Below are 14,498 nucleotides of genomic sequence, written 5' to 3'. Positions count from 1 at the left end.
GTGGCGCTTCTATGGCACAAAAAGGAGCCCCTTTTAGGGGCTTCTTTTTGCACTGGGTTGGGGTGTGGAGTGCGGTTGCCGCATCCCCAATCCAGCGTTTCCAGGGGTGGTATAGAGCAGCCCCATCACGGGCTGCCTTTACAGCCCCTTGGTATGTTAATGTTTCTTCCTCCAAGTTTCATGCCCCCCTCCCTCAGGGTCTAACCCTGCTTTATGATAATTTCTGTATACATGATAAACATATAGAGTGATAAAATGCATCCTTGCCTGATTCCCTTGGCAATCGGAAACCATTCTAGTTCTCCATATTATGTTCCTATTATAGCTTCTTGTCCTGAGTACAGGTTACACATCAGAAAAATTAAATGTAGTAGCACACCCATTTCTTTAAGAGAGATCAATAGTTTTCCATGATCTACATAATCAAGCATTTTGCTACAGTCTATAAAGCACAGGCTGTTTTGAAATTTGTGGTGTATTCCATAGTGCAACATATGTTTACAATATGATCCCTTGTGCCTTGTCCTTTCCTCAACCCAGCTGGGATATCTGATATTTCTTTCTCCATGTATGGTAAAAGCCTTTGTTATGGAATTTTGAGCATTATTTTGCTTGCATGAGAAAATAATGCATTGGTCCAGTGGTTACTGAAATCCTTGGTTTCCCCTTCCTTGGGGATTGAAATGTATATTGAGTGTTTCTGATCTCTGGGGCATTGTTTTGTTTTCCATATTTGTTGGCAGATTTAACTAAAACTAGTAGATTCTTTCTCTGTAGCTTGATGCAGCTCTCTTGCTATGCCATCTGTTTCTGATGATTTATTTCTACAAGTGCTCTGAGTGCAGCTTCCACTTTCTTTCTAAAACTGGAGGTTCATCTTCATATGATGTATTTTCAAATGAATCTGTCACCCTTTCATCTCTTTTATATAGTTCATCAGTGCGTTGTTTCCATCTTTTTGTTTTTATTGTCACCTTCTATTTTGCTTCACTGATTTTTACAGTAGATTTCTTTGTCCCTGCACACAAGTCTCCGAACAGTTGCTTTCAAAATTCTAACCCTATATCTTTAACTTTTGCTTCCCATGTATCCTTAACTGTTTGAGGAGTTTAATGTCATCCATTGATTCTTCTCTTTGTTTTTGGCTGCAGATATTTTTTGCATTCCTCCCTAACCATGTCCCTGCCTTATTCCAGAGTTCTTTTGGCTCCTGGTCAATAAGGCTTAATAATGCAAATCTATTTTTCACATAATCTTTAAATTCTTCAGGGATGTTTTTTAGGTTATGTTTGGCTTGATGGTCAGCTTAATCTTGTTCTTTAGCTTTACTGTATTTTTTGATATCTGCATTTTTGTCCATTGCCACAATCTTCTCCTGGTCTTGTTTTTGCAGAGAATGAAGTTTTTCCATCTTCTGCTTCCAATTAAGTTGTCTGTTTTATTTCTATATTCATCATCATGTGATGTCCATGTATACAAACACTTCTTGTGTTGTTTGAAGAATGTGTTTGCTCTGAAAAGACTGTTGGCCTCAAAATTTAGTCAGTTCATCTCCTGCTCCATTTCTTGATCTTAGCCAAAATTTCCTTGTTGTTGTTTCTGACAGTGAGCCTAAAGTGAGCTTCTCAGGCTGAGAGTGTGTGACTCACCCAAGGTCACCCAATGGTATTCCATGGCCAAGCAGGGAATCAAATCCTGGTCTCCAGAATCATAGTCCAACCCTCAAGCCACTAAACCATGGTGGCTCTCTATCTTTGATTGTATTCTGTTTCTTTTTGCATTCTAGTTTTCTGTGATTAATAAGAAGGCCTCTTTTAGCGAATTATCAATTTATTCTTGAATTTCAGCATATAATCTTGCAATTTCTTCCTCTTTTGCCTCTGTGGTTGGAGTATAAACATGGATGGGTTTCCCCCAGATTCTTATTGAAATGATTTAGTCCAGCATGATTTAGTCAGATTTTGCATTACAAAATTTCTTTCCCTTATCCAAAATGCTTGGGACCAGAAGAGTTCTGGATTTTGGATTTATTTATTTATTTTTGATATCTATATTTACATACACATACACAATGAAATATCTTGGAGATGAAACTGAAGTCTAAACAGAAATTTCATTTATATTTGTTATACACCTTATACACATAGCCTGAAGGAAGTTTTATTCAATATTTTTAATAATTTTGTGCATGAAACAAAAATTGTGTACACTGAACCATCAGAAAGCAAACATGTAATTATCTCAGCCACCCATGAAAACAATTTGGCTCTTTGGAATATTTAAATGTAGGTGGCATACTTTGCCCACATCAAGAGATGACATGACTCACTAAAAATGATGATCATGCTTTATAAAGTGTAAAGAAGTAGGAAAAGAGGAAGACTGCATTCCAGATGGATAGACTCAATAAGAGAAACAACAACCTTGAGTTTGCAAGACCTGAACAGGGATGTCTATGACAGGGTGACTTGGAATTATCTCATTCATAGGTAGCCATAAGTCAAAGTCAACTTGAAGGCAGTAAAGAACAAAATGATTTAATCAAGGAAATCATATCCCTAAATTTGCAAGACCTTAGCTGTTCTTTTGGTAACAGGGTGACCTAGAGGTCTCTCATTCATAGATTTGCTGTAAGTCAAAGTTGACTTGACAGCAATTAACAACAGTTTTCTTCAAACATGGTTTGCAAATCCATAACAGATCCATCTAGATTTTAAAATATGAGAGCAATATTTGAAACAATTATAGTTAAGTCTAGATATAACTGTTCAAAACACAAAATGAAGTGAGTGATCTGGTTTTGGGGTCAAAATTATAGATTTTGATATACGCCACCTATAAATTGAGACTAAAACTTAGGGGCATGTAACAAAGCATGCAAAGAACAGAGCAAAGGAAAGCAATGCAAAGCACATCACTATTTTCTCACCCAGACATTCAAAAAAGCTAGAAGTGGCACCACAGTTGAGAGATTATTGGACATCGATGCTTCTTTTAGGTTCTCCTGGGATGGATTACGCTCTTGCCTTTCACCACTCTACTAAGAGAAGGGGATAGTTCCTATTTTAACAAGGCTTAAGGTTCATTACTTAACATTTATTCATGGATAAATCAACTCAGATTTTTTTGTTTTTTACTAAACTTTCTAGACTTAATCTAGATTTAATCCAGTACTTTATTTGCTCTGACCCCACAGATAACATTATTTCTGTAATTTTATTTTTAATGTAATGGTTCTTCTGGTCAAATGTTCTGGACTTGATTTGATGTTCCAAAGTAAGAAACTTAACTTTTTCTTTGGAGTATATCACACATGAGGAATTTCTCTTAATTTTGAATGAAAAGAAAGTGGGGCCAGAACACATTCACGTGAATTCGCTAGTTTAGCGAAATTACATGAATGCTCATTGCATTCGAACTGGCTCCCCATTGCCCAAAAATAGAATGCCATTGCCTGAATTTGCATGTGCAGTCTATCACACAATAACGTGAAACCACATGATTGCGTTCGGACTGACTTCCCATTGCCCGAATTTGCGTGTAGTGGGTTATCACGCAATAACATTAAACCCCATTATTGAGTTCAAATCACATTGGATTATACTTCCAATTTTCCTTGTCTGATAAACTGGTTTGTCTTTTTACTATGTGCCTGATGGAAACCATAAAAAACCTTGAACCTTTGCATCCTAGTACCTCAACAGCCCCCATGTGTAGTAATGCATATAAGGAAAAAAATTACCCTTAACCTTCCTTTTTCACCTAGTTCTTCAGTAAGTGTTTAATGATTCCAGGCTAAAAATACACTTTCTAAGTGTATTATGAAAAAGAAAGTGACAGAGTTCACCATTAAGTATGGAAAGATTCCCTGCTATAATACTACATTTTGATAGAAAGCGAGACAATATACTTTGCTTAGCATTAATCTGCCAGTTTGAGCCTGCCTGTCACTGACAGTGTCAGGAATGTTTGGATAATTGACAGTTTTTTGTATCCAGAGATTCAGATATGCCAGTGGGATAAAAGCAGAAGGGTTTGAATAAAACCACATGGCATCTTTAAGGTCATTACTGACTTTCCTTATGTCAATAAAGTTTACAGAGTAATGCCGTGAAAGCCAGTGGTGAAAAAGTAAAACGTAAAATGGCCCAAAATTGGTTTTGATAGCCGTATCTTGAGGACAAGTTATAATGCAATATAAACAGAGAAGTGACTCAGATCAGTCTACAAAAGGAAATTGCATCTGCCCCCTTGAAGCTAAGCAATCAATAAGAGAATCTGTTTCATAAAGTCATAGAGCTCTTAGCACAGAAAGAGCTAAAGGTCATCTAGTCCAGCAAACAACAGTAGGTCTGGACAACTCCCCCCCCCCCCCACCAAGAAATCACCGCAAATATATACATTAGGTACATAGGTAGACTGAGAATGACTTTTATATAAAATATAGAAGACTAATAGCCTATTACTGAGAACCAAATGGAGGGATTAAGAGGGACCAATAGGTACAATAACTGAGGCATTTGAAACAAAATGTTTGTATTAATAATATTTTACTATATTCTAGTGAAGCTACACCTAAAACATTTTGCCATTTGCTAGAATATCAATGAAATATAAAACAATTTAAAACTATAGTTAAACATATGAAACCACCAGGAGCCAAGTAAGCAAACGCCAGGCACTCTTAAAATGTATCCGCATTGCCAAAATAATCCAGTTGGTCACCAGTTTAACTACCATGGCTCACTGCTATGGAATTCTGGGAGCTGTAGTTTTGTGAGACATTTAGCCTTCTCTGTCAGAGAACTCGGGTACTACAACAAACTACAATTCCCAGCATTCCATGGTAGTTTAAGTAGTGTCAAACTGGGTTATTTCTGCAGTGTGGATGCAACCATAATCAGAATACAATTTCAGTGGTAGAATATTCCTGGGTTTCATAATGAAACCAGCTCAAGAAGACGAAACAAAATGTAAAGTTGACGGGGAATTATTTCCAGACATGAGAGGACAGCATATATTCATGAAGCTTTGTCAATCCCAGCGAGAATCAATCCCAGCAACTGTTCCAAGGAAATGTTTGCAGAAATTGAAAATCCGAATGCTTGCTAGAACTCTTCACCTATCTTTTGAATTTCTTTTTACATGTGAAAATGTGCCAGAGATGAATTTTCTGCCAGAGGTCAAAAAAAGGGCATGAAAAAGAGTGCATAAGAAAGGTCAATGTTGAAAAAAAACCTAGGCTTTCTTGCGATATTATGTTCAGAGTTTCTAAAGGTTCTGAGTAATGGCACCATTCTTGAGGAGAAACTCATGTAGACATGAGACCTCCTGTTGGCTAAAAACCTCAATTCTTACTGGGGTTAATGAGTAAATTTGTGTTAAGTTGCATTCACAAGCGAAGAGATATATCTCTGCCTGAAGAATACATTCCACCTAACACAGCGGGAGAGTGTAGGACCCCCATGGCTGCTCTCGTAGTGACTGAGTCATTAATCCATACCTCTGACTGCTGAGAATTTGGGTCATAAGGTTTGGGCCATGACCAATAGTATAATATCAGTAGACCTATGGATACAGGCTGAGTTTTCATCCAAACATTAAAGAAACTATTCAAGATGCTAAACCTATTTTGGAGGTGAGTCCAGTACTTTGGATAACTCATCAGATGTTTAAGCTAAAGCTGAGAGTCACCACCTCGTTGACTCTGGAGCCAGCAGGTACCATTGCTGCAGGGGTATAGCTATGGAAGGGGGAAACTGAAGGCATTGGTCTTCCAACTAAGTATTCTGTATCCACTGCAATTTTTCTTTCAGTTCCCAATTTTCAAGCATTGCAGAGAGTGAGACATTGAAAATCATTCACACCTAGAACTCTCTGATTTGCTGTGTTCACATTCTATTGACAACTTTCCTGTCTCTTTTCCTTAGGTGCCTAAACTGTCTTTCTAAATGTTCAAGTGTTAGGTTACTGCAGTGCTAGAAATTTGAGGGGGCCAGAAATCTTATGGGGGACAATGCTCTTATTTTGCCCCTTTCCCAGGTAGTTATGCCCCTTCATGGAGCCTGTCTTTCTCTTGTCCTTCATTTTCTCTTTGGAACCATATATTTATGGGTACTGCCATGTGAAACATAAAGAATAGGCAGTTTGTTATGCTTTCTTGTTTTCATTTATGTGACAGAGTACATTGCAGCAGAGGAAACATCACTTTTAAACTTTCTCTGTGTTGTGAAAGTTGCAAAGGATTGGACTGGCTACATGTTGTACTTGAAGGGCCTGTTATTCAAGGAATCAGGAGAGATGATACACTTGTTAGATGTAAGCCAAATCACACAAAATGATATATCAGAATTCTATCTCATTGTTCATGGACAACAATAACAATAACAACAACAACTATTATTATTATTATTATTATTATATTTCTTACCTGCCTCACCTCACAGCTCGAGCCAGGTTACAAGATAATTAAAACACAATCCTTACATAAAATACACATATTAAGCTGCATCTCTATGCAGTACTTATATCACAATACATAGGATAATAATTAAATATAAAATTCAGGTTTAAAATTCATGATTAAAAACTGCCTGGTAGGCCTGCCAGAAGAGATGGATCTTCAAATGTGTTTTATATTCTGACAGCTGGTTTAGTTGTTGGATCTCTTCCGGCTGGTCATTCCACAGCCTTGGGGCGGCCAATGAAAAGGTCCTCTGGGTAATGGCTGCCAGTCAGGGCCTTGCAGGCTGTAGCAACTGTCCTCCAGAGGACCTCAGTGTTTGGGGAGGATTATATGGGAGAAGGTGATCCTGGACCCAAACCACGTTGGGCTTTAAAGGTGAAAACCAACACTTGTACTTTGCCCGGAAACTAATTGGCAGCCAATGGAGTGACTTGAGTATTGGTGTAGTATGTTCACTCCTGGATGTTCCTGAAACCAATCTGGCTGCCATATTTTGAAACAACTGAAGGTTCCGAACTTGGCACAAAGGTAGCCCAATGTAAAGTACATTGCAGAAGTCCATTGTTGAGGTTACCAGCATGTGCACCATTATCTTTAGGTCCTCCAGATCTAGGAAGGGGTGCAGCTGGCATATCAGCCAAAGCTGATAGTAAGCACTCCTGACTGTCGCATCTACCTGGGCTGGCATTTGGAGAGATGGATCCAGGAGCACTCTCAAGCTGTGAACACAGTTCTTCAGGGGGAGTGTAACCCCATCCAGAACTGGTTGACACACTTCTATTCCCAGATTAGGACCCTTGATGGCAAGCACCTCTGTTTTGTCTGGATTCAGTTTCAACTTGTTTTTCCTCATCCAGCCCATTACTTCCTCCAGGCATTCATTTAGAGGAGACATGCTATCTTTAGCTGAGGCTATTTTGGAAGGCATGGAGAAATATATTTAGGTGTTATCAGCGTATTGATAACACCCCGCCCCATGCTTTTGGATGATCTATCTCAGTAGTTTCATGTGAATGTTAAAAAGCATTGGGGATAGAATGGCACCTTGTGGGATGCCATATGACAATTCCTTTGTTGAGGAGCTACTATCCGTAAGCACCACAATCTATAACCTGCCTGAGAGGTATGACTGGAACCACTGCAGCGCAGTGCCTCCAATTCCCAAATTACTCAGGCGTTCCAGAAGGATAACATGGCCAATGGTATTGAAAGCTGCTGAGAGATATAAAAGCACCAACAGTGGCACACTCCCCCTGTCAGTGTTGAGATGAAGATCATCCACTAAAGTGACCAAAGCAGTCTCAACTCCATATCCAGCCCTGCTGGTGGATGCTTTCCAGTTTCTTTCCATGCCAGCAGAAGAAGCTTTAGTCACCAGCATCTCAGCAGGAAAGAAAAATCTAGCATTGTGTCCAAACGCACGCACCTTGTTTTTCATTTGCTTATAAGCAGAAGTACAAGTTTAAAACTGTTTTACAATTCCTAGCTTGTTTGGCAATAACAACACAAATGTTGATGGTAAATGTTTTTTTTTCACTTGTGAGTGCCTTGTTACTGAAACTTGCTCTTCCTTAGCAGAAGGACTTATAGTCATTACATCTGAATCTGAAGTTGCCTGAGTGAGTACCATTTGTCCAGGTGCATATAGGAAATGGAATGATTAGCTGAAAACATACAGTGTGCCAGCTCCATATGTGGGTGCACCATACATCGCTTCCAGCTTACGTGGAAGCCAAGCAACGGTAAAAGCAATGGCGTGTGCACCCATGGTGCGCACACCGCCACAAGCCATGTGCACACGCCCCATTGTTTCCAATGGGTTGTGAACATACGCAGATGGGGATATGGAATGGATCCCCGTGTAAGGGAGGACCCACTGTATTAGCTTCCAAGCTCCTTCTTGAGGCAGAAGTGCAGAGGGTGATCCAAAGATAGAGCAGACAAATCCAAGTCTTTTATTCACAAGTCCAAATTCTATTTTAATGTTATTTGAGAATCAAGCCACTGGTTTAGATCAATGAAAGGAAGTAAGAAGTCAGAAGATTACCATAAAATATTATGGCTGGGGATACTGGCTACTAATATTACATTGGAATTTTCTTCCATCATATTTACCAGAGCTTGGGAAAACTACTTTTTAGACTACATTGCCAAGACTCTCTGGCCAGCAGTCACCATGGGCCAAGATAGCTGTGGAGTACAGGGAGTAGCTTTGATATGGATAAAGCTTATCATCCTTTTTGCTCTTACATAGCCATAGTTCAGTTGGCTTTAGGAGTTTTAAATGTCAACCACAGCCACAGTTCTCCAAAATTTAATTAGGTTAGGATTGTGAAAATCCATCATCAGCAGACTCATTAAAAGCTCCCTTTATCTCCTCCCATGGAATAGAAGGATAACGATATTTCTGTGAAACAGTGTATTTATAATTTTAATACAGCTGAAGGTAGAATCACTTTTCTCATTTTATAAAAAAATTTGTTTTTATTGCAATAAGAACTTTCATATAAAAATGGCAAAGGGCAAATATTTAAAACTAAAGTTCAAAACCTTTCTGTCAAGTCCACAGAGAAAATAACTAAATGCCATTTTTTAAGAGTGCATCTTTTCTGATATTAGCTGAAACATCAGCCACATGACTAGTGTGCAAATGTTTAATGCATTGTTCTTTTGTGCTTTGAGGATTATGTCCATTTAGTTTATTTCTAGGGACTGCAATAGTTTCAGGAAAACTGAAATTCTGAAATTATAGCAAAATGATATTTAACTCTGCATAGTAATGTAAGTGTTTTTTTCCTATGACTTAATGCTAAAAATAAGCAGATCCATTAGTTAGTCAAAAAGGTCAGTCAAAAACTGGGGAAAGAAGTATTCAAATATGGTAGCAATGTTACTGTAAAAAACAAAGCTAATAAAGAATTTGGTGGGATTTTAAAGATCTACATTTCACAGATGGAAACTAGGATACTTGTGGTCAAGCAATACCAGAGTGAGGTTAAAATAGCAAAAGATATTCATGAAGAAGGACAAACAAGCAAGAAGAAGCTGCAGCAATTTGTTTTTGTCTGGGTCTACAGGAAAAGACAAAATTCTGCCCCCTCTCGTCTTTTGTCACCAGTGAGTTAATTGTGTACACACTGCTTTTGTACTTTGAACTCTGCAGCAAATTGAAGTTAACTGAGGATGAGGGGAGAATGTGGGAGATGGTGACATAAACTGGGACATTCTAAAGGGTGGTGCAGTAGTTTGAGTACACCTCTGGAGACCAGGGTTCAAATCCCAGCTTGTCCATGAAACCCACTGGATGACCTTGGTCAAGTCACATGCTCTCAGCCTCGGGGAAGACAATGACAAATCTCCTCTGAACAAATCTTGCCAAGAAAACCCCATGATAGGGTCATCTTAAGCTGGAAATGACTTGAAGGCACACAACAACAACAAAGGCAGGTTAAAAACTGGATGACAGAGAATGAACTGGAGCAGCTGGAAAGTACTGAAGAGCAGCAATTTCATGTGGGCACATGTTTTCATCAATTGTATTAAATGGCTGCTTGATTAAATATATACATATTAGGGGTGGAAAAAGTATGGCACACAGGCCATGTATGGCTCCCTAATGCCATTGTGGGAGGACCCAGTCTCCTGCCCCCAACTCTGAGAAAACATACATTTCAAAATAATCTCCAGGTACCTAAAATGGTTTATAATAATAATAATAATAAGAAGAAGAAGAAGAAGAAGAAGAAGAATTTATTTATATCCCACCCAATCACATGGATTCTGGGCAGGTTACAACAATAGAGGAGTATAATATAATACAACACAATTCAAACAATATCAAAAGAATACATTACAAATAAATAAAGGTCATAATTAATTCCTTCTCTTTTAATTAATCCCTTTTGCGGGTTTCCTAGAGGGCATTTTGAAATATATATTTTCCCAAAGTTTCTGGGGAGGGTTCCTGGGCTATTTTAATTAAATAGGCAGATAGATAGATAGATAGATAGATAGATAGATAGATAGATAGATAGGCAGACAGAAAGGACATTTATTTAAACAGTAAGTCAACCGAAAATTTACTTTTTGTTCACTCTGAAGTTAAATGGATCTAAAACACATTTGCAGGGTGAAATGTGATGGAACTGCAGGGGTGGATTTTAAAAAAAAAACAAAACTGTGGAAAAACATAATTTTTAAAATAGTTCTGATGATGAGGTTGTTGCGAATTGTTTGTTATTTGGCGGGGGGGGGTTGATACTGGGATCTGGGATTGTACAGTTTTAACGTGTAAGCTGCCCTGGTTATCTTGGACAGAGAGGCGGGATATAAAGAATTTTATTTATTTATTTATTTATTTATTTATTTATTTAGCCACTTCAAGTCCCATATTGGAAAACAGGTGGGATATAAATAAATTTGATGGCTGGAATCTGTCATGGTCTGTGTTACATAATTTTAAGGATACTTAGCTACATAGCAGAGGTGCTAAGAAACCTTGTTAATGAATGGCTAAGATGTGTAATAGGACATAGGCAAGAGTGTCCTGATGCCTATCAGGCTTTACCAGTGCCCAGTGGTGCTCCCTAGTCAATGTCCCAATGCATAATAGGATTGATGTGCATCAGGACCAATGGTCATCAGTCCCATTGTGCATTGGTTGGTTTGCCAGCTCCCTATGTAGCAACATAACAGTAACCCCTTACAGTATATGGAACAGCCCAATTCTAATCCTCGCAGAAATAAATCCCCTTACAAAGATGTAATTCCCCAAGAGCATTCCAGCCATTAATAACACATAATAATAAAGGGACTTTCTTCTAAAAACAATGTAATGGAATAACAAATGACACCTGTTATATTCCAAACAACAAAATTTAAAATTTACTGAAGAAAAATGACAAGTGGAAAACCATTAAAATTAGAATATCTGAGCAAGAACATCTGAGTAAAATTATAGATTTTTTGAAAAGCTTCTGAATTTTTTCCTATCAACCTTTTGATCACTTTGTTTCTTTTTAGTGACTTTTTCTACTGTTTTAATATATCTTTTAATATTTTCTTTGTGGCAATCTGCACCCCTGTCTTTATTGTTCTTATTTATTTATTTATTTATTGGATTTATATCTCACCTTTCTCCCAAAATGAGATCCAAGGAAGCTACCTCCTGTTCATTTTCCAAACTTAATTATGTAAATCTAATCAGCATCTAGTTTCTCCACTGTATGTCTTAGGATAAGCTCAGCTGCTTGTTGTTCAAGTTCTTGTTTTTTGCTATATGAAGTAATGTTCTCCTTTGCTCATTGGGGGAAAAATCGCAAAAATAAAAAGGTGACCTAAAATCATTTTAAATTTAAAAAAAAATTTGATTCAAGTCTCAGATTCTATTCAGCAGTTAATATTTTATCAGTATAAATGAAACATATGGCCTTTCCATGGAACACCATAGCTCTTGACCCAAGACTGATGTTTAAATGCGCCATCACACATCTAAAAGTATGGCCAATGACATATAGTTAAAAAAGAACACAGTTAGAGCCACAGTTACCTATCCACATCTAGAAGATATTATTCCACTCAGGACATTTTCAGGGCATTTTTCATCATTTATGGAAGGTGCATAGATCCAAAGGATACTTCCATGAAAGGAAGAAGAGTTGATTTTTCACTCATTTCCCCTTTCCTACTTGTGTGACTGTTTAGGAAGGAAAACTCAAGGTATTGTAAAGTGCAATAAGACATGACATTCAAAAAAGTAGAATTTCAGTAACTAATGGATTGTTTTAAGAAAACTATTTTACAGCTGTGCTTTAAATTTTCAGAATATTAATGTTTTAATTTTACAGTTAGTTAAACTGTGTTTTAACAAAAGACTACCAATGCTTTTAACAATGCTAACCTTTTGCATATTCTTACTGTACTATTGTAGGCCACCTTGAGACCAAGTTCTAGGGCATGGGGGGCCTACAGAAAAGCAATAAAGAGAATAGGAAAGAAAAGAAAGTTGCTTCCTCTGTCTATTGATGGAAAACAAAAGCTCCACATTCTACTAAAAGAATTCTATGTATCAGCATCTGCATTTACCCAAATTATTTTTTAAAGTACAGGAAAAAACTGAAATGTATGATACACACACACACACATATACATATAATTAAGCAGAGTGGTGTGTTGGTTTCACTGTTACATCATTGGCCCAAAGACATCAAAATCATGATTGATTGCAATCCACATTCCATAACTAATGTAAATGCCCCAATAGTGTTATGCTTTCAATTCTTGATGATTATATCATTTTCTGACACACACACCCCTCCCACTACCCATCCTTGTGGCAAAGATGAATTAATTTTATTATTCATTACTTTGAACCCTACAGGAAAAGACAATTGTTTTAATTTGTATTTCGTATTCATTTCTTTTGTGAAATCAGTCCTTGAAAACATCAAGAAAAACAGTTCATCCTTGAAATACATATTCAGATATTCCAGATGTATGTGGTCCATTTCTAGACCTATAGCATCTGGAAGAAATAAATCTTCGTTATGATATGACTGCTGACCAAATCTCTCTGAATTAGCAAGCCTGTCAGTTTAATACAATAGCAAAACTATGTATTTTCATCTCAGGCTGACATTGCCCAAAGATCAACATACTAAGAGTTCTTGTTTTAAAGCACCATTTGCATGATTTGTTAGCTAATGATGTCTGACGTTGAGGTTTGAGGAATTAATGAAATATTAATTATACAGCTCCCAAAGATAGTAAAGGGGCTTCATCAGCTTTGACTCCTAAAAGTGAACTGAATTTTACAAGTAGAGCAATTTCAGGATTGATGTGATATACAGACCAACCCAATTCAGGATCAGGGTATTGGTTAACCTAGATCAGCTTGTATGTCAGTCCACGAACAATCACCTACTACAGCCTAATGGGGAAACTGTTCTTTGGATAACAGAGAACATCAGTTTGCTGCAAGATCACAAGCAACAGAAAACCTCCATGTAATGTCCTGTGGGTGAACCAACCTCATATGAAGTGGGTTTTTATATATGCTTTGACTTGGTGTATGGAAGCACCAGGTGTTTTCTGCTGCTGCAGAGATTAAAACAAGAGATTATACTAAACATTTTCAAGAGCTTCTTTCTTTCTTTGCTGCTGATACTTACAGCATGTTTGGTAAACTTCTCCATAACTAAAGGCAGGAGAATACACAAAGCTGGCTAATCCAGTGGTGAGTTATCATCTAGAAGACTGAGAGATACAAAGTGTGGCTCTCCAGACATTGTAGGATTGGGGATCCCATCATATAGAAAGAATAGTTGGATAACACAAGTTCGTCGTAGTTATTATAGTTAGACAACACATGTTCCTTGTTCTTTAATAAACAGTCATCTGTATTCTTGGAGTTACACTGTGTCATTAAAGTCCTGAAAATAAAGGACAATTTGCAGCAGCCTTTCTGTGATCTTGTATCATCTGGATTTGTTAAACTTCAGTTCCCCTCATTCATCCAGTGTTGAGGGACCGAAATTTTAATCTAGTAATTGATGGACAGAATTTGTAATCCAGTGCCACCTTGGGGAAGACTAATTTACCATAACAGGAGAAAAGAATAATGGTAATGTCTACACTGTGTTTTCCTACTCTTGTCACATTAGCAAATACCAGTTCCCCTTTTCCATTGAGCATTGTGATTAGTATTACTTCTCCCATTTTTCATAACTTGGTACTCTCAGTTTCTGCTTTTACATAATGAGAAAGTCTGCTAGTGGCCCACTTGTACCCTTCCTTCAAGAGAACAGAAAGTATATTACTTTCATTTATAAGGCTATTTCATTTTGAAAACCTAGAAGACAGACAGGTTTCTAATGCATACAGTACGATAAATTTGCTTGTCTGGTTGCTTTATTATTAATAATCTTAGCAGTTCAGGTTCTTCTATTTCTTTTAATGCTCATTTCATTTTCATGGCCATTAATTTGTGAATTCAAATGTAGAGTTCCTCATGAAAAGGACTCCATTTAACATT

The sequence above is a fragment of the Sceloporus occidentalis genome, unplaced genomic scaffold, assembly GCF_023333645.1.
Source record: "Sceloporus occidentalis isolate IW3139 unplaced genomic scaffold, rSceOcc1.0.p SCAF_1, whole genome shotgun sequence".
In the NCBI taxonomy this organism is placed as follows: domain Eukaryota; kingdom Metazoa; phylum Chordata; class Lepidosauria; order Squamata; family Phrynosomatidae; genus Sceloporus; species Sceloporus occidentalis.
Note: the sequence above shows the minus strand (reverse complement) of the source record.